The sequence below is a fragment of the Felis catus genome, chromosome A2, assembly GCF_018350175.1.
Source record: "Felis catus isolate Fca126 chromosome A2, F.catus_Fca126_mat1.0, whole genome shotgun sequence".
In the NCBI taxonomy this organism is placed as follows: Eukaryota; Metazoa; Chordata; class Mammalia; order Carnivora; family Felidae; genus Felis; species Felis catus.
Window position 1 is genome coordinate 15,875,092 of NC_058369.1, and position 19,033 is coordinate 15,894,124.

A 19,033-nucleotide genomic window follows, 5' to 3' on the forward strand; every position below is an offset into this window, starting at 1 on the left:
AGCTAAAAGTGGTGAGAGTGGACATTTTTGCCTTTTTCTGAAACTTAGAGGGAAAAAGCAGTCAGTCTCTCATCATTAAGTATAATGTTAAGTGTAGGTTTTTTGTGAATGCTCTTAATCAAGTTGAGGAAGTTTCTCTATTTTCCTGTTTTTCCTGGGAATTTTTATCATGAATGAATGTTGAACTCTATCAAATGTTGAATTTTTTTTATTATCACTTTGGCTAAATAGGTGGCCAAGCATTTTTTTTAGTGTCCCATGATCCCATTTTCCAAGTATTCAAACTTTTTTATCTTTTTGACAACTTTTGAATTTTGCCTTCCCAAATCAAATCATGTTTTTTGGTGTTTTTTTTTTTTTTTTTTTTTTTTTGAGACAGAGAGAGACAGAGCATGAACGGGGAAGGGGCAGAGAGAGAGGGAGACACAGAATCGCAGAATCGGAAGCAGGCTCCAGGCTCTGAGCCATCAGCCCAGAGCCCGACCCGGGGCTCGAACTCATGGACTGCGAGTTCGTGACCTGGCTGAAGTCGGACGCTTAACCGACTGAGCCACCCAGGCGCCCCTGGTGTGTTTTCTTTTTTTATTGTTTGTTTATTTTTGAGAGAGAGTGCACATGTGTGAGGGAGAGGCAGACAGAGAGGGAGAGAGAATCCCAAGCAGCTCCGTGCTGTCAGCACAGAGTCCCAGGCGACATGGGGCTCGATCCTGTGACACCATGACCTGAGCTGAAATCAAGAGTCAGATGCTTAACCAACTGAGCCACCCAGACACTGCCCCAAATCAAATCCTAAATGAAACCTTGATTCAAATCGATCTTGAGATTTCTTAGAGGGTCCCTGGAAAATCAAAAAGAATTTGTTCTTTCACTTTTGTAAAAAGAGAGATATTAAAAATAATTTGGCTTCTTTGAGTGCGTGGGAAGCACTATCAAATAAGAAGAAATCTTCAATCTTCATCAGGTTATATTTGTATGGATAAAATATTATTAATATAAATATTTTATAAATTGTATGAACTTCCTAGAAATCTGTCAATGTCCTCCTGGTTCATTGATACATCCAGGGGCTGCTTTGCCTGATATTAGACAACAGTTACAAGCTCCTGCTGAATTCATCCTCTGAAGTGTTGTTTTCGTTTTTTTGTTGTTTTTTTTTTTAATTTTGGTTATTGTATTTTTCAGTTCTAAAATTTCCACCTGGTTCTTATCTCTTCCACTTCTTTGCTGAGACTTTCTATTTTTCTTCTTTTCCGGGGTGCTCATAGTTGCTTGCTGAAGCATTTTTATGATAGCTGCTTGAAGTTCTTGTCGAATAATTGTAAAATCTCTTGGTGTGGCATCTATTGAGTCTCTCTTTCAAACTTCCGTTTCAGATCTTCCTGATCCTTGGTAAGATGAGTGATTTTTTTTAAATCAAAACCTAGAAATTTTGATAACCGTAAATGCTTACATGAAAATCGATGCAATTCTCAGATCAACAATCTAGCTTTATACCTTACGGAGCTAGGGGGAAAAAAAGAGCAAACTAAACCTAAAGCTAGCAGAAGGAAGGAAATAATAAAGATTAAGGTAGAGATAAATTTTTTAAAAAGAGAATAGAAAAACAGTAGAGAATATCAACAAGACCAGCATTTAGTTCTTCAGAAAAAAAAAAAAGATCCACAAGCTTGACAAATCCACATTGACAAGAAAAAAGAGACACAGCTCCAATAACTAAAATCAGAAATGAAAGCGGGGACATTATTACTGATTTTACAGAAATAAAAGGATTATAAGAAAGCACGCTAGACAACCGCATGCCGGAAAATTGGGTAACCTAAGGTGAAATGGATACATTCCTAAAGATACACAAACTAATCCTGAACGAATAGAAAGTCTGAATAGACCTGTAACTAGGAAGGAGAGTGAACCAGCCATCAAAACCTTCTCAACAAAGAAAAGCCCCGGACGAGATGGCTTAAACTGGTTAATTCTGCCAAACATTTAAAGAAGAAGTGAAACCAATCCCTCTTGAACTGTTCAAAAAAAAATTGAAGAGGAAAGACGCGTTCCCCACTCATATCGATGAGCCCAGCCTCATCCCAATACCAAAGCGAGAATAGACGAGAATATTACAGACCAATATCTCTGTGCATCTATGCTGTGAAAATCTTCGGCAACACGCTAGCAAACTGAATCCAGCGGCGTATTAAAAAAAAATCGTATGCCATGACCGAGTGGGATTTATTCCTGGAATGCATTGACGGTTCAGGGCGCAAAACTCAACATAATACATCACATTAACAGAATGAAGGGAAAAACCCCACACGATCATCTCAAGGGGCGCAGAGCGAGCATTTGACAAAATCCACACCTTTTCGTTCTAGAAATACCCAAGGGACTAGACATAGAAGTACCTCAACATAACGAAGTCCACGTATGAAAAATTCACAGCTAATATCAGACTCAATGGTGAAAAAAATACAAGTTTTTTTTTTTTTTTTTATTAAAGACCAGGAATATGACAAGGATACTTGCTTTTGTCTCTTCAGTTTAACATTGCCTTGGAAGGCCTGGCCGGAGCAAATGGGCAAGACAAAGAAAGAAAGAAAAGTCGTCCTTGGGGCGCCTGGGTGGCTCGGTCAGTTAGGCGTCCGACTTCGGCTCAGGTCATGATCTCGCGGTCCGTGAGTTCGAGCCCCACGTCGGGCTCTGTGCTGACATCTTGGAGCCTGGAGCCTGTTTCAGATTCTGTGTCTCCCTCTCTCTCCCTGACCCTCCCCGTTCATGTTCTGTCTCTCTCTGTCTCAAAAATAAATAAACGTTAAAAAAGAAAATTAAAAAAAAAAAGTCCAAATTGGAGAATAATTCAAATTATCTCTGTTCACAGATGACACGATCGCTAGAGATCCCCCCCCCACACACACACGCAAAAACTGTAAGAACTAATAACTGAATTCAGCAAAGTTGCAGGTCACAAAACTGACACCCCCAAATTAGTTGCACTTCTCCACCCTCACCATGAATAACCTGAAAAGCAAATTAAGAACCCGACTGCATTAACAATAGTAGCAAGGAGCATAAAATACTCAGGAAGCAAAAGACACTTGCTCACAACGGCCGAAAAATGGAAAAAACCCAAATGTCCGCGGATGGATGAATAGATCAACAAACTGGGGTATATACAGACTATGGAGTATCATTCGGCCTAAAAGAACAAGGAGGAAAATCGTGACACAGCCTACAGCAGAGATGAACTTTGAAAACATTGCGCCGAGTGACATCAGTCAGACCCCAAAAAACGAGTACTCTATGATTCCACTTACGTGAGGTGCCTCGAATAGTCATTTCCATAGAAACAGGAAGTATAGAACGGTGGTTGCCAGGGGGTGGTGATGGAGACTTTTAATGCCTTACTCATTAGCGTTTAGCGGGTGCAGAGTTTAGTTCAGGAAGATGGACAAGTGCTGGGGACGGACGGTGGTGATGATTGTAGAGCCACGAGAAAGTACTTAATGCCACCGAACTAAACACATGAAAATGGTTAAGCAGTTTCTAAAACCTAAAAACTTGGAGCGTTGTGTTACGAGACCTTGGGACTTAAACCTTCTGTGTGAGCGGACTTTGGCAGGGGAGGGGAGGGCATCACCCGGGTTCCACCAAGGTAGTGCAGAAGCTCGGTTCCCCATGAGGCGTGCGTTGATCCCGGAAGGGATGAGGCTTCTCATCCCGGGGCAGAGGCGGGAGTCCCAGCTCCCTACGAGGTCTCCATCGATACCCCTGGCCCAGAGGAGTAGAAGTGCCTCCTTCTTGCCTCCCGTGTGGCCTCCTCTGACCACATGGGGGATGGGGCAGGAGCCTCCTTACCCCAAGACAATGGCAAAAGTCCTGACTCTCCAGAAGAACCCCCCCACCTTTGTCAGGGTGGTGGGGAGGGGGAGGGCCACCTGGTTCCTGTCGATGGGGTCGAAGTCCAGGCTCCCCAAAAGGTCTTGACGTCTAAGGGAGTTGGGATGGGGGAGGGGGCGGATCTCATTACAGTCCAGTGGGGATGAGAGTCCCTGCTCCCCGCTCGGCTTCCACTGACACCACCCCTGCAGGGGAGTTCGGGAGAACAGACTTTGGCCAAGGCTTTTTTTCCCCCCTTGCCTGTCGGAGTCTCCTGGTTGCCAACTTCTTCAGCTTCGATTTTGGGGTACATGAGTGAAAAAGAGACTCTTAAACACAGGGAACAAACTGAGGGCTGCTGGAGGGGAGGCCAGGTGGGGGGATGGGTTAAGTGGGTGATGGGCATTAGGGATGAGCCCTGGGTGGCATCTGTAAGAAATGAATCAGCGGGTTCTACTCCCGAAGACAAAACTACACTGTATGTTAACTAACTTGAACTTAAATTAAAAAAAAAAAAAAAAAGGAAACCCCAGGGACTCACCACCATGTCATTCCTGTAGTCCTGGGACCCCGGGTCAGTCTGTCCTCTTGTCTTTCAACTTTCAGAGTCTTCTGTCTGTCTGGGACATGACACCCTGGGCTGTCAGTTGTACTTCTAGAAGAGAGTAGGAAAAAGTATATTGACTCCGTCTTTATAGACGCGAGAGTCTCTTTGGGGGTTTGCCTTTTGTCAGGAGAAGCCTGAGCCTTGTCTGTGTGCTAGAAGGAGAGGTTGAAGGCGTAGGAGGGTGGGGGTCTGCTGCTGGAGCCGGTGTGGGGTCGGGGGGGAGGGGCTGGTGGGATCTGTGGGCCCCGGGAAGGGAGAATGGGCAGTGGGTGCGGCGACATGGGAACGAGACGGAATGCCAAACCTGGCCCTGGTGACTCTGGCTCCTCTAGGAAGGCGGACGCTGGTGGCAGAGGGTTAAGCAAGAGGAGGGGCAGGGAGAGGGGCCGAGGGAGGAGGGGCAGAGGCTTAGAACGCCAGGGAGTAGTTTCAAGGAGATCTCTGCTTGGTCACAGGTAGAAGGCTGGCCCACCACAGTGATCAGTCACAACGGGTGATGCTGGCATTACCGAAGGCGGGCCGTGTGGCCAGCCCTGGTCCTCCCGGAGGCTCTGCAGAGAGGACAGTGTTCGGGGGGCTTCCCAGTTCGCAGTGAGGAAACCAAGCCTCACGGGCACGAAGCAACAAGCATTTCATGGCCTTGAAGTCGTGGAACTAGGACCTGACCGCATGGTTTCTAATGATCGAGCCGTCTTGGGTGCCAAGGGCCCAGCTGAACTTAGAGACCGCGAATCTGTGGCGTCCTCACAGCTGGGTGAATACCTCTCTAGGAGGGCTGGGCGTAAAAACAGAAGGCGAACTGCTGGATGGAATCCAGGCTGGGCCTCTTCCAGGCAGGTGGATCAGAAGGGCAGTGTGCAGAGGGTATCGGCGAGACATGGACTGGGGCGGTGACCGTGTGTCCTGGGTCAAGAATTAAGTCGAGGCAGCCAGGGGGTGATAAGAATCGGGAAAGATGGCGGGTCCCAGAGGCCAGGGGGGGGGGCGGAAACGAGGTGGGAGCATACGAGTACCGGGGTGACAGAACAGGAACTGTAGGACGTTGTGGTTAGAGGAGGAGAAGGTAAGTTAAAGATTTCTTGGTAAGGCAGATCCCAGAGGTGACAAGGTCTAAGAGCGTGGGGGGGGGGGGGGTGGGCAGGGGTGGAGGGGGGGAGCAAAGGACTTGAGGTCAAGAAGTTCAAGAGTGGAGGGTAAGAAGTCGCTTGCCCGGGGTGACACAGCTGTTCACTGGGAGCGGTGGGCATGGTTCGAGGGGATAGAGAACATTCGGTGAGTCTTGTTCAAGCACTGTGAGGAGGCAGGCTTTATTCGAGGGGAGGCTACCCAGATACATGGGATGGAATTCTGCAGCGAGGGAGAGAGATGTCTCAAGTCCGAACAGCCCGGGCAAGTGGGCGTGGAGGGGCAGGGGTGCGTGGGTGGGAAGCGACAAACAGGAAACAGGGAGGTGAAGGGGGGATCTCCCTGGGGCAGTTCAGGGTGATCAGATGCCTCCTGGGGAGGGATGGGGCAGGGGGGCTCTATGAGATATGGAGGGTGGAGGTCTTTACTAAAATGACTTTGCAGTTCTTGCTAAAATTGGATCTTAGAGGGAAGGGGGCTGATGGGCCCAGGAGAAGGTTCAAGAGTCTGACAAAAAATTGGGTCAAGCGGAGAGGGAGAGAGAGAGAGAGGGAGAGTTTTTGTCCGATGTAAACCCCACTAAGAATCCAGAAGAAAGCCATCAGACAAAGGGTGCAGAGGGGCGGGGGTGGAAAGTGGTGGGAATGATAGGGGGCCAGGAGGGAGGCAGAGCAGACGGAGATTCTCGAAAGAGGGGCATTTTTTAAATTTTTTATTTTTATTTCTTTTTGAGGGAGAGACAGGCCGAGCATGAGTGGGAGCAGAGAGAGAGGGAGACAGAGAATCCGAAGCAGGCGCCAGGCTCTGAGCCGTCAGCGCAGAGCCGGCCGCGGGGCTCGAACCCATGAGCTGAGGCCGGACGCTCAACCGACTGAGCCCCCCCCCCCAGGCGCCCCCAAAGAGAGGCGTGTCTGTAGGCCGCGCCGGGGAGTGAAATCTGGGCGATGCTGGCACCGGACCTCACACCTGCCTCGTTCGCTCCCGGCACCTCTGTGGGCGCGGGGCCTGGAACCCACAGCCCCGGGTGGGAGGCGGGCGGGCGGCACATCCAGCTGCACGGTAGCCGAACGGAATCATCGCTGCTGGGAGGCGACGCTCAGGTCACCCGAGGGACGTTCCCCGGCGGGCACCGCGGGTCAGCGGCCACAGGGGCAGCGGAAGGGCCCTCGCCAGCCCCCTGGGTCGTGTCTGCCCCTTCACCTGAGTGCCGAGGGGAGTTAACATTTAGAAAATGTGAGAAAACAGACGACCAAAGAAAGAAAAAAAAGGAAAAAAAAAAAAAAAAGCCTAGTGACCAGCTCTATAAAATGCATGACGAGAGTGGCACAGGCAAAAAAATAAATACATAAAATAAAGTGAATACATACATACATACATACATAAATGAATGAACAGGTTCATAAAAGAGGATTAGGTTCTCTTTCCTTTTCAGGAAGTTTCCTTCATCATGACCAGTTCATTGCTTCTACAACCCAATGCGGTTGAAGTAAACAAACAAAAAAGAAAAAAGAAAAAAGGGAACAAGCATGGTGTTGGCAGAATCACATGTTCCTGGCTGGAGAGAAGTCGCAGCAAAATGCAGAACCCTTGGGTCTGGGTCTCTTGTCCCAGCCCCAAGGTGAGTCTGCCGGGCTACGAGGCAGATGCTCAGTGGTGACTCGTGTTTAGCTGCATCGGTTTTGAAGGCAAGGTTTTTAAGGAAGGGCTCCTTATCCTCTGCGTTAAAAAAAAATTTTTTTTTAAGTTTATTTTGAGAGAGAGAGAGAGAGAGACAGCATGAGCAGGGGAGGGGCAGAGAGAGAGAGAGAGGGGGAGAGAGAGAATCCCAAGGAGGCTCTGTGCTGTCAGCGCAGAGCCCAGCGCGGGGCTTGAACCCATGTTCCGCGAGATGGTGAAACCAAGACCCCGAGGCCTAACCGACTGAGCCACCCGGCGCCCCTCTTTGGGTTTTAAATTGTAAACGTAGCACGTTTCACACAAAGAGACGCATCCTTCCTGCTGGGCTGAAAATTCCGGTTGGAGGGTGTGGATTCGGATGTTTTTGTGTTTGCCAAGTATTAACTTAAACAGTTAAACAGTGTTCCTGGAGGCAGCGAGGGAGGGGGAGACAGGTCCCCCTTCGCGACTCACGGGCTCGGGTCCAGCATGCCCAGCCTGCAACCTGGGCTCAGGGGACATCGCGAAGCCTGGAACAGCAGGAGTCCCCACGAGCCACAGCTGCCAGGCTTGGTGGGCTTCTCGGGGCCACCTGACGACAGTTCTGAGTTTCCCCCCCACTCTGCGCCACGCGTGTTTCAAACCTCACTCTAGAATTCTCCTAGCTGTCCCCCTGCCCTCCTCAGCAGGTGGCCCCAAGAAAATGTCACCAAGGCAATTTCGCCAAGAAAACAGAAGCCATCAGGACGAAACAGTCTTCACTCTTGCTAGAAACCCTTGCATTTCGCCTACACCTTCACCCCTCCCGGCCTTGTCCTCACAGGACACACGGTGAAGGTGAGTCCGGCCCCGCCCTGTCCCCTCCGCAGACACCGCCCCATCGGCTTCCACCTCTCCCTCTCCCGTTTGATGAAGTCTTTCCCTGGATCCCTCCAGCCACTGCTCTGTTTCGCCCCCTCCTCTTCACAGCCAAACTTCAAGCCACCTGTCCCCAACCTACTCCAATCTGATGCCTGTGTTCCCTGTTCCGCGGACGCTCACGGCCCCCACACTCCCTCGGCAAGCCCCCCCACCCCCACCCCACCCCAGCTACTCAGCCGGCCAGACACCCTATTCTCATTTGTCACACTTCCTGAGGCGGGGTCCAGCTGGGGGCCAGGGAGAAACCGCACACGGGTGACGCAGGCTGGGTGGGGGTGATAGGGAGCGGTGGGGACTGGGGCACCCAGGGAGCGAGAGAGCTTCAGAAAGGTGGCGACCACAACTCAGCAGGAGCAGGTGACTGCCAAGGGCAGGGGCGGCAAACGTTTTTCTAAAGGGCCAGCGGCCGCGAGTACTGTAGGCCTTGTGGGCCACATGTCACCTCTGTCACTTACTCTTCTTTGTTTCAAGAACCCTGTAAGAATGTAAAAAAGTTCTTAGCTCTAGGGGTCATACAAACACAAGCCAAGGGTCAGATCTCATGTGCAGATTACAGTTTGCTGACCCCTGGGAAAGAGTGAATGCCAAGTCCAGAGCGGCTAGATGTTCTGGCCAGAAATCCAGATTCTGTTTGAGATTTCTTGGTTCCTAAACGCTGACGTTTAGCAGATCTTCCGGGAGCGCCTGTCGTCAGGTACCCCCTGGGCATCTTGTAGTCACTGGAAACGTGTCCACCCAGAACCCAAGTCGTCATCACGCCCCTCCCCCCGCCCAAGCTGAGTTCACACACTCGGCAAATGGTAACACCCTCCACTAGAGGCAGACAGCTGGGAGTCCTTGCCCTTCACCCCCACATCATCAGCACAGTGCGGCCCATCCTTCTTCCTGAATTCCTACCCACCTGGCTCTGTCCTCCGTGCCACCGCCCTGTGTCGGACCACCATCCTGTCACCCCTTGAGAACCTCCTCCCAATAAATAGTCCCCATCTCCTCCTGTCTTACCCTCTCCTAATCCTTGCCGTGGCCAAGATGATCTTTCTCAAACGCAAATCGCAAATCCGGTCAAGGCACTCCCAAGCTTAAGACCCGTTTGCTGTTGGGTAAGATCCTAACCTTCAGTTGATCTCCAAGGCTTCTGGTGGTCAGGTCCCTGCTGGAGCCCGCCCAGCCCTGTACCTCTAAGTGGTCACTCCTCCTTTCTCACCGACAACCCTGCACCACTGCCTTAGCCTTAGGCAACCCCTCGTCTTATTTTCTATCCCTATAGATTGGCCTGTTCCAGGCATTCAGCATGGAGGGAATCCCAGGATCGGTGGTTTGTTTGTGACTGGCTGTTTTCACTTAGCACATTTCAAGGTCTCGTGTACCAGTAATCCCTTTTTTCTCTACACTTTTTAAAATGTTTATTTTTGAAAGGGGGTGGGGGAGGGGCAGAGAGAGCGAGAGGGAGACAGAGGATCCAACGTGGGCTCCGTGCCGACAGCAGAGAGCCGACTCGGGGCTCGAACTCAACAAACCGTGAGATCGTGACCTGAGCCGAAGTCCAACGCTTAACCCGCTGAGCCACCCAGGCCCTCCCGGTGCTTCATTTTTTTTTTATTGCTGAATAATACGGCTTTGTATGGACATAACCACATGTACATTTTGTTTATCGGCTCATCACCCGCAATGATAATTTTACCTGCTGTGTCCTCGTGTTCTGATACATGATATTCTTGGGAAAGGAGTCTGTGTGGTTTTTCAGGTCCTGTAGAGTGAGGGCGAGGAGAAGCTTCTGCAACTCTAAGGTCTTCTGCAGAGAGATCAACTCAGGGAGGAGGGGAGGCAGAGGCATGAAAGTTGATGTGGGTAAATCCAACTCAGCCAAGGGAGGAAGGGGACGCTAGGACCGCCAGCTCAGACCCTTTGGCCCAGCCGTCCCTGGACCGCACAGACAGGATGCTTTCTTCTCAGAAAGGAAGACAGCAAGAGGAGCCTGGGTGACTCAGTTTGCTGAGCGACCGACTTGGGCTCGGGTCATGATCTCACGGTTGGTGAGTTTGAGCCCCGCGTCGGGCTCTGTGCTGACAGCTCGGAGCCTGGAGCCTGCTTCGGATGCTGTGTCTCCGTCTCTCTCTTCCCCTCCCCGGCTCACACTCTGTCTCTCTCTCCAAAAGAAATAAACATAAAAGTCATGGTTACATGACTCGCGAATATTTTCTCCCATTCAGCAGGATGCCTTTTCATTCTGCTGTTTCCTTTGCCGTGCGGAACTCGCTGAGTTTGATGTAGTTCCTTCGTTGTTGATTTTTGCCTCCTTGCTGGGGCTTACACCTCCTCCGAAACATCGTTGCCAACGCTAACGACAGGGCGATGTTCCTAACGACAGGGCGATGTTCCTAACGACAGGGCGATGTTCCCTCTGTTTTCTTCTAGCAATTTCACAGTGTCAGGTCTCATGTTTAAGTCTATACTCCATTTCAAGTTGGCTTTTGTGAGTGGTGCCAGGCAGGGGTCCGGTTTCCCTCTTTTGCGTGTGAATATCCAGTGTCCCCCGCCCTGCTTACTGAAGTGCTGAGTACAGGCTACTCTCAGCTCCTTTGTCAAATATGAGTTGATGGCGTGTGGGGGGGGGGCTTATTTCTGGGTCCTGTTCTGTTGGTCTGTGCGTCTGTTTTTGTGCCGCTCCTGTGCCGTTCTGATCACTGGCCCTGTAATGAAGTTTGAAATCGGGAATTGTGATGCTTCCAGCTTTATTCTGCTTTCCCGGGATGGCACTGGCTACTCAGGGATTTTTACGGTTCCACACAAATTACAAAGAAACTTTTGTTTTTCTGTTTCCGTGAACAGTGCCATTGGGATTTGGACAGGGGTTGGTTTGACCAATCTGCAGATGACTTTGGGTGGAATGATCGTTTTTGACAATGCTAAAGTCTTCTGATCCGCGAACACAGGGTCCCTTTCCATTTATTTGTGTCTTCAATTTCTTGCCATTTTCAAAGTACAGATCTTTCACCTCCTTGGTTAAATTTACTCCGAGGTATTTCATTCTTTTTTTGATGCCATTGTATAAATGGGATTGTTTTCTTGACCTAGCCCAAAGTCTGAAGACTTCCTTCTGTGTTTTCTTCTACAAGTTTATTGTTTTAGCTCGTACATCTAAGTCTATGTTTCATTTTTTTTAAGTCCCACTTTATTATTTTTTTTTCAACGTTTATTTATTTTTGGGACAGAGAGAGACAGAGCATGAACGGGCGAGGGGCAGAGAGAGAGGGAGACACAGAATCGGAAACAGGCTCCAGGCTCTGAGCCGTCAGCCCAGAGCCCGACGCGGGGCTCGAACTCCCGGACCGCGAGATCGTGACCTGGCTGAAGTCGGACGCTTAACCGACTGCGCCACCCAGGCGCCCCATATTATTTTTTAAATATAATTTATTGTCAAATTGGCTTCCATACAACACCCAGTGCTCATCCCAACAGGTGCCCTCCTCAATGCCCATCACCCACTTTCCCCTCTCCCCCACCCCCACCCCCATCAACCCTCAGTTTGTTCTCTGTATTTAAGAGTCTCTTGTGGTTTGCCTCTCTCCCTCTCTGTTTGTAACTATTATTTTTAAGTCTGTGATTCATTTGAATTAATCTTTTCTTGGTGTGAGATGAGGGTCTAAGTTCATTTTTTTTTTTTTTTGCAGGCACATACTGTTTTATGATGAAACATTTTTTCCTACATTAATGTTGATGTCAGCTTAATATTCCATTTCACAAACGTACTATCAACACTGGGATCCTGGTTAAGTGTTTACAACTGTCCTTCAGAACAAGCCCCGATTTGTAGCATTCGCCAATTTCCCTGGTGCAAATATCCCGGACCACCTCCAATTTCAAGGTACCGATGTTACATAAGTCATCATGGAATTGGGAGATCACACAGTTGGTTTTTGGAGACTGTTACAAGCTGGCTGTAGCATCTTACTGGTCATTTTGTTGTTGTTGTTGTTGTTTGTTTGCCCCTCTGTTTGTCCTCAGTGTACAAAAGGTGTTTCCTCAAAGCAGGGAGAAGCTATTATATCCACTGCTTTAAATGAATGCTGGCCCTCCAGGGCCTTTCTAGTTCTCCCTCCTCATGAGCAGGGCTGTGGACAACGTCCTTGCAGCCTTTCCGTGGTCACATTTAGTGACGCCCGTCGTTACTTACTTTCGGGACAGCGCAGCCTTGCTTCCTGGAGACGGTGCAGCAAATCGAGTTTTGACAAAACAGGAGAAGTACATAGCTGCTTGAACTCTGCAGTTCGACAAAGACACGCATTCAAAATTCAAATTACGGCGGGGACTTCTCCTTTTTAGTCTTCCTCTTGGGAACCAAATATTGAGTTAAACAAATGCCGCAGGGCAAAATAGCTGTGTGGACAAGCCCCCGGGGTGAGGTCAAGTGTGAACGTTACAATGTGTCAGCTTCCTGAAGGTATCTGGGCGTCAGAGTAGTGGGAGGAAATGGCTGGAGTGTAACACCGTTTCAGACAAAATGCACCAAAGCTTTCTTCGGAGGCAAACTTGAAAGAAGGGCTAATAAAATGAGGGGTTCGCCCCGGGAGGGGACGCCTTCCATAGTTGTTAAACATTGTTGGGGCGCCTGGGTGGCGCAGTCGGTTAAGCGTCCGACTTCAACCAGGTCACGATCTCGCGGTCCGGGAGTTCGAGCCCTGCGTCGGGCTCTGGGCTGATGGCTCAGAGCCTGGAGCCTGTTTCCGATTCTGTGTCTTCCTCTCTCTCTGCCCCTCCCCCGTTCATGCTCTGTCTCTCTTTGTCCCAAAAATAAATAAACGTTAAACATTGTTTGCCAAGTGCTTAGCTGCAGTGGGCATTTTCATTAATGGAATTCAAGTCTCTCCACCCTCTCATCAAGCCAAAGAAGTATCTCGTTTCCATGAGTGTTTCTCTTATTACTATTGTGATTAGTACGTTAATGGCTATTGTGTCCCTTCTGTACCTGTCTACACTTCCGTTCATTTGATAAAACAGTTGGGCGCGCGGAACAGCTGTGGGATAGGAAAATCCCGATGGTTTTCCTATTGATTTCTAAGATTGCCTTATGTATTACAGGCGTTGACTTTTGGCCACTTTGTCTTAATTTGTAGTTTTAGTGGGTTTGTGTTGTTGTTGTTTGGCATGACATCTTTGTATTGCCCACTTTGTAATGGGTGTTGATGTACAACGCAGGCACATTTCCCCTCAGTAGAATTCTTTTCTTTTTTGAAATTTGCTTAGAATGTCTCACCTGGTTTCTCCAAGTGAGTTTTAGATTTGCTGAATTAAGGGCCGAGGCAAAATGCTCTGGAGGTTGAACACAAGCTGCAAAGTAATTTGGTGCTGGCCTTCCAAGTCTGTGCTCAAAATCAACTCATCGGGCGTACTTTCCCCCATTGAACTGACTACCTTATGTGGCTCCTGCCCCATCCTGGCACATGGAAGGCTCCAGTGCCCATGGGCGTGGCAAGTGTTTCTCCCAGTGGTCTACATACCCCAGGTCTCTGGCTCAAGGAGCTTGTCCTGAATGCAGGGATGGATGAATGGGTGAGTGGGTAGTGCCATTTGGGATGAATAAACACATAAACGGATAAATGAAATTTACTAGCATTTACTACTTTTCCCCTTTCACTTACAAGGAAGGGCCAGGTAGCAAAAGAGACTTACAGCGTTTCTATAATTTAGTTGTGTCTGAAACTTATGTTGATGGCTTCAGAACATCTCATAGCTCCAGGCTTCCAGGGTCCCTGTGCTTTAAGTGATCCCAAAGCCTTGGCCCAAGGCAAGCAAGCCCACCCACCCATGGCAGGGGGACGATGGAGATGCTCCAGGGGGGTGGGGGCAGGGTAACAGGTGTGAGGCTAAAGCTGGAGGGAAACTCTAGTTAAGCAAGTGCTCCCTACCATGGGGCATGGCAGGGGGATGGAGGTAACCTGAATAACCCTCTCCTGCTTCCAGGAGGCACAGTGCCCAGGGGTGGAGACAGAACGAGAGCCCTACCAGCTCTCCTTAGACATGACCCTTGTTCCTTTACTGCCATCCAGGTATCAGTCTTTACACCGTTCTTGAACTCCTGCCACAGAAAGAAGGAATGGGAAATGTAGGACGAGAATAAATATCGGACAACTTCAGAGCAGGAGAACCCTACCGCGTCCAAATTCTTGCACAACACAGAGATTCGATTGCACCGAACCGCGGCTGAACAGAGTGACAGCCACGGACTTCAAAATCACTTTTCGTTCTTCATAATTTTACCCAGCAAATGTCATGGTAGAAGGTGCTCGTGATGGCACTGAGTTCAGAGTGCCTGACTGAGAGGAGGAATGAGTGGGACAGGGAAGGAAACGTAGAAGGCAGCCAATATCAGGGTGTCTATTCACCCCTGCCGATATAGAGTCCACTACATGTGGAAAAATCAAAATCCATTCCGTCTGGTCGGCGTTTCTCAAGCTTTAGTTATTAGAATCACCCTTTTAATAATAATCCCATCTGACAACAGCGGGATACATAATCCTCTTAAGGTTACATGAAACATTCCCCAGGACAGACCATATGTTAGGCCACAAAACAAGTCTTAGCAAATGCGACAAGACTGAAATCATACCAAGTATCTTCTCAGACCACAATGGCATGAAACTAGAAGTCAGCAACAAGAAGAAAGCTACACAAATCCCAAACATAGGGAAATTAAACAACACCCTTCTGAACATTTGATGAACCAAAGAAGAAATGAAAGGGGGAGATACAAAAGTTCCCCGGGACAAACAAAAATGAAAACAACATACCAGAACTTATTGGATATTACACATAAAAGGATGAAACTGAACCCGTGTCTTATACCGCTCACAAAAATTAACTCAAAATGGATTAAAGACTTCCATATTAGACCTGAAACATGAAACCCCTAGAGGAAAACACCGGAATAGAGCTCCTTGACATGGGTCTTGATAATGATTTTTTTTTGAGTGTGATACCTTAAGCATAGGCAACAAAATAAAAAATAATCAAGTGCGTCCACATCAAACTAAAAAGATTCTGCACAGCAGAAGAAACTATCAACAAAGTGAAAGGACAGGCTTTGGAATGGAAAAAAAAATTTGCCAACCATATGTCCGATAAGGGGTTAATATCCCAAATGGGTAAATAACTCGTGGAACTCAATCACAAACAAAACAAAACAAAACAAAAAAACAAGCTGAAACAAACAAAAACAACAAACAACAAGTAACCCAAATAAAAAATGGGCAAAGTACCTGAATAGGTATTTCTCCAAAGAAGATGGACACAAGGCCAACAGGTATATGAAAAGATGCTCACTTGTCATCACTTGTCATCGGGGAGATGCAAATTCAAGTCACAATGAGGTATCACCTCACACCTGTTTTAAAGACCGTCCTCGAAAAGACAAAGAGGTAACAAATGCCGGTGTGGATGTGGACAAAGAGAACACTTGTGCACTGTTGAGATTGTAAATGGGAAGAGCCATTATAGACAACAGTATGGGGTTTCCTCAAAGAACTAAAAATAGAAGTATCCCCTGATCCAGCAATTCCGCTCCTCAGAGTATGTCCAAAGGAAATGAGAGCACTCACTTGAAAAGATATCTGCGCCTCCGTGTTCAGAGCAGCGTTATTTATAATAGCCACAGCATGGAAACCACGTTAAGTGTCCATCGGTGGATGAATGGATAAAGAATATATATATACACAACGGGATATTATTCAGCCATTAAAAACAAGGAAATCCTACCATGTGTGCCAACCTGGATGGACCTTGAAGGCATTATGCCAAGTGAAATAAGTCAGAGAAAGACAAATACTCTGTGATCTCATCTGTATGTGGGTGGGATCTAAAAACACAACAGCAACAACAAACTCACAGAAAATGAGACAAGATCTGTAGTCACCAGAGGCAGAGGGTGGAGGAGAGAGAATTGGAGGAAAGGGGTCAGAAGGTACAAACCTGCAAAGGATTAGTAAGTCCTAGGGACGTGATGTGTGACCTGATGACCGCAGACAACGCTGCCGTGTGATATATAGGAAAGGTGTTCAGAGAGGAGTTCTCATCACGAGGAGAAAAACTTTTTCCTCTTTTCTTCTTCTTCTTCTTTTTAATTGTAAACGAGGAGGCAGATGTTAGCTGAACCTATGGTGGTGAGCATCTCCCAATATACGTAAATCAAAGCAGCATGCTGTGTGCCTTAAACATGTAGAGTGATTATATGTTGACTGGGGGAAATCCTTAGAATAGGACTTCTGCTTTTGGTCACTCCATTTTTTTAATGTTTATTTATTTATTTAGAGAGGAGGGGAGGGGCTGAGAGAGGGGGAGGGCAAGAATCCCAGGCAGGCTCCACACTGTCAGCACAGAGCCCCGATGCAGGGCTCAAGCCCACAGACCGTGAGATCATGACCTGAGCTGAGATCAAGAGTCAGATGCTTAGCCGACTGAGCCACCCAGGTGCCTCTTTTGGTCATTCCATTTTGTTTTCACTCATCTGTTGATGGAGACTTGTGATGTTTCTATGCCTCGGCTATTGGGGAAAGTGCTGCCGTGACCACGGCAATACAGACATCTCTTTGAGATAATGATTTTATTTCCTTTGGATATGTACCCCGAAGTGGGATTGCTGGATCAAATGGAAGCTCTATCTTTTGTTTCTTGAGGAACCTGCTTTTTTTTTAAAAACAAAAGATTCATTTATTATTTCTGAGAGAGAGAGAGTGCGCGGGCACGCACACACAAGCGGGGGAGGGGCAGAGAGAGAGGGAGACACGGGATCCGAAGCGGGCTCCAGGCTCCGAGCCGTCAGCACAGAGCCCGACGTGGGGCTCGAACTCACCAACTGCCAGATCGTGACCTGAGCCGAAGTCGGACGCTCAAGCCACTGAGCTGACATTCCCACCACCGGAGTACAGGGTTCCCTATCCCCCATGTTATCGCCAGCATTTGTTCTCTTGTCTTTTTGATAATAGACATTCTAACAGGTGTGAGGTGATATTTCACTGTGGTTTCAGTTGCCATTTCCCCGATGAGGAGTGATGTTGAGCACCTTGTCACGTGTCTGTTGGCTATTTGTGTATCTTCTTTGGGAAAATGTCTATGCAGGTCTTTCGCTTCTTTTTAAACTGGATTATTTGTTATTTTGGCTGCTGAGTTGTACGAGTTCCTCGTATGTGTTGGATGTGAACCCCTTATGGATAGGTGGCTTACAAATATTTTCTCCTATCCCATAGATTGCCTTTTTCCTTTGTCGATGGTTGCTTGGACTGTGCAGAATCTGACACCTTATGGGCCACAAAAGTAAGAAAGGGCTCAAAGACTGATGGGAAGAGAAGCAAAAGACATCGGATGTGGCTGGACGGGCTCCCACTGGATAGATCTGGGACTATTTGTATAGCAAAACAAGAAAGGTAATATCAGATTGTATCCCACTGAACAAAAACGGAATCCGTGAGGTCATGATGATATAAATAAAGAAATGAATAAATACGTAAGTGGAGGAGAAAAGGTGCCTTTTCTATATAGTGAAATGCCAACTAATAATAGACATTTATTGATAAATAAGTACCATATACTTCACAGTGGAGAAACCTGGTGGAAGCTTTCTAAATCAAGTGGTGAAGTTCAACATCCTCGGTGAGGGGGCAGGGTGGCCCCACGTGACTTCCGATATGATGCCCCGAGCACACGTTATCTCACGTCTCACTTCTGGGAGATTCCTGCTCCAGTGGCATAACCAGAATCGAATCATCAGGAAACATCAGGAAACCCACAACAAGGAACCATCTGCAGGGTGACTGTAGCGTTCAAAATGCCGTGGTCAGCAAAGACAAGAAAGGTCTGACGAACGGGTAGAAAGCCATCACCGCTAAGTAAACAGTGATTCTAGACCCTGGGACTCTGAAGGACAATATTTGCAAAGCGGGCAAAATCGGAAAGAGGGTTACAGCTGCCATGATGATATTGTGTGAGTCAGGTGAGCTTCCTGTTTTGGTGATGTGGGAGAGCATCCTTGTCACTGGTAAAATCATTCTGAGGGACGAAAAGCTGACAAGGCATCATATTTGCGACCTGCCCTCAAATGGTCCTGAAAAATAGTACGTTTATATACATCGATCCGCCTATCTGTTGAGAGAGAGAGAGAGAGAGAGAGAGAGAGGGAGGGAGGGAGAGAGAGAATGACGAATTAAAACAAACGTAAAATGCCGACAGCTGGGGAATCTGGATGAGGAATGTGGGAGTTCTTTGTGCTATTCTGGCCACCTTTCCGAAGGATGAAATGGTAGAAACAGCAATAACATGGAGGCGGGGCTTGACTGGCATGCCCAGGAGCAAGGGGGGGGGGCAGGAAGAGAAGGGACTGGAAGGGCTAGAGGTGCCGTGAGTAACTGAGGAGGGGCACCATCAGGGGGTGTTAGATTTCTTATCTGAGACTTGGAGAAAGATCACCCAAGAAACGGACTCCAAACCAGAGAGAACAAACCGATGGTGACCGGAGGGCAGGTGGCGGTGGGGGGAGGGATGGGTGAAATAGGCGATGGGGATGAAGGAGGGCACTTGTCGTGATGAGTAACACGTGATGTATGGCAGTGCCGAATGACGCCATCGTACTCCAGAATCTAATATTGCACTGTATGTCAACTAACTGGAATTAACGTAAAAAGTTAAAAAAAAATTTTCTAATGTTTAGTTTTGAGAGACAGAGAGAGAGAGAGAGAGAGCAGGGGAGGGGCAGAGAGAGAGGGAGACACAGAATCCGAAGCAGGCTCCAGGTTCTGAGCTGTCAGCCCAGAGCCCGACGCGGGGCTCAAACCCATAAACTGCGAGATCACGAGCCGAAGTTGGACGCTT

General features: G+C 48.2%; 2 long non-coding RNA genes across 2 annotated transcripts in view; both read left to right on the forward strand.

The window, feature by feature from the left end:
• The window catches only part of LOC102901413, a 51,337-nt gene that overhangs the window by 21,288 nt on the left and 11,016 nt on the right, over positions 1–19,033 (forward strand). The window lies entirely within an intron of this gene.
• On the forward strand, positions 7,423–18,895 carry LOC123382907. The gene is made up of 3 exons (XR_006592053.1): positions 7,423–8,092; positions 11,848–12,041; positions 17,416–18,895. It is a non-coding gene; the product is annotated as an uncharacterized LOC123382907 (long non-coding RNA).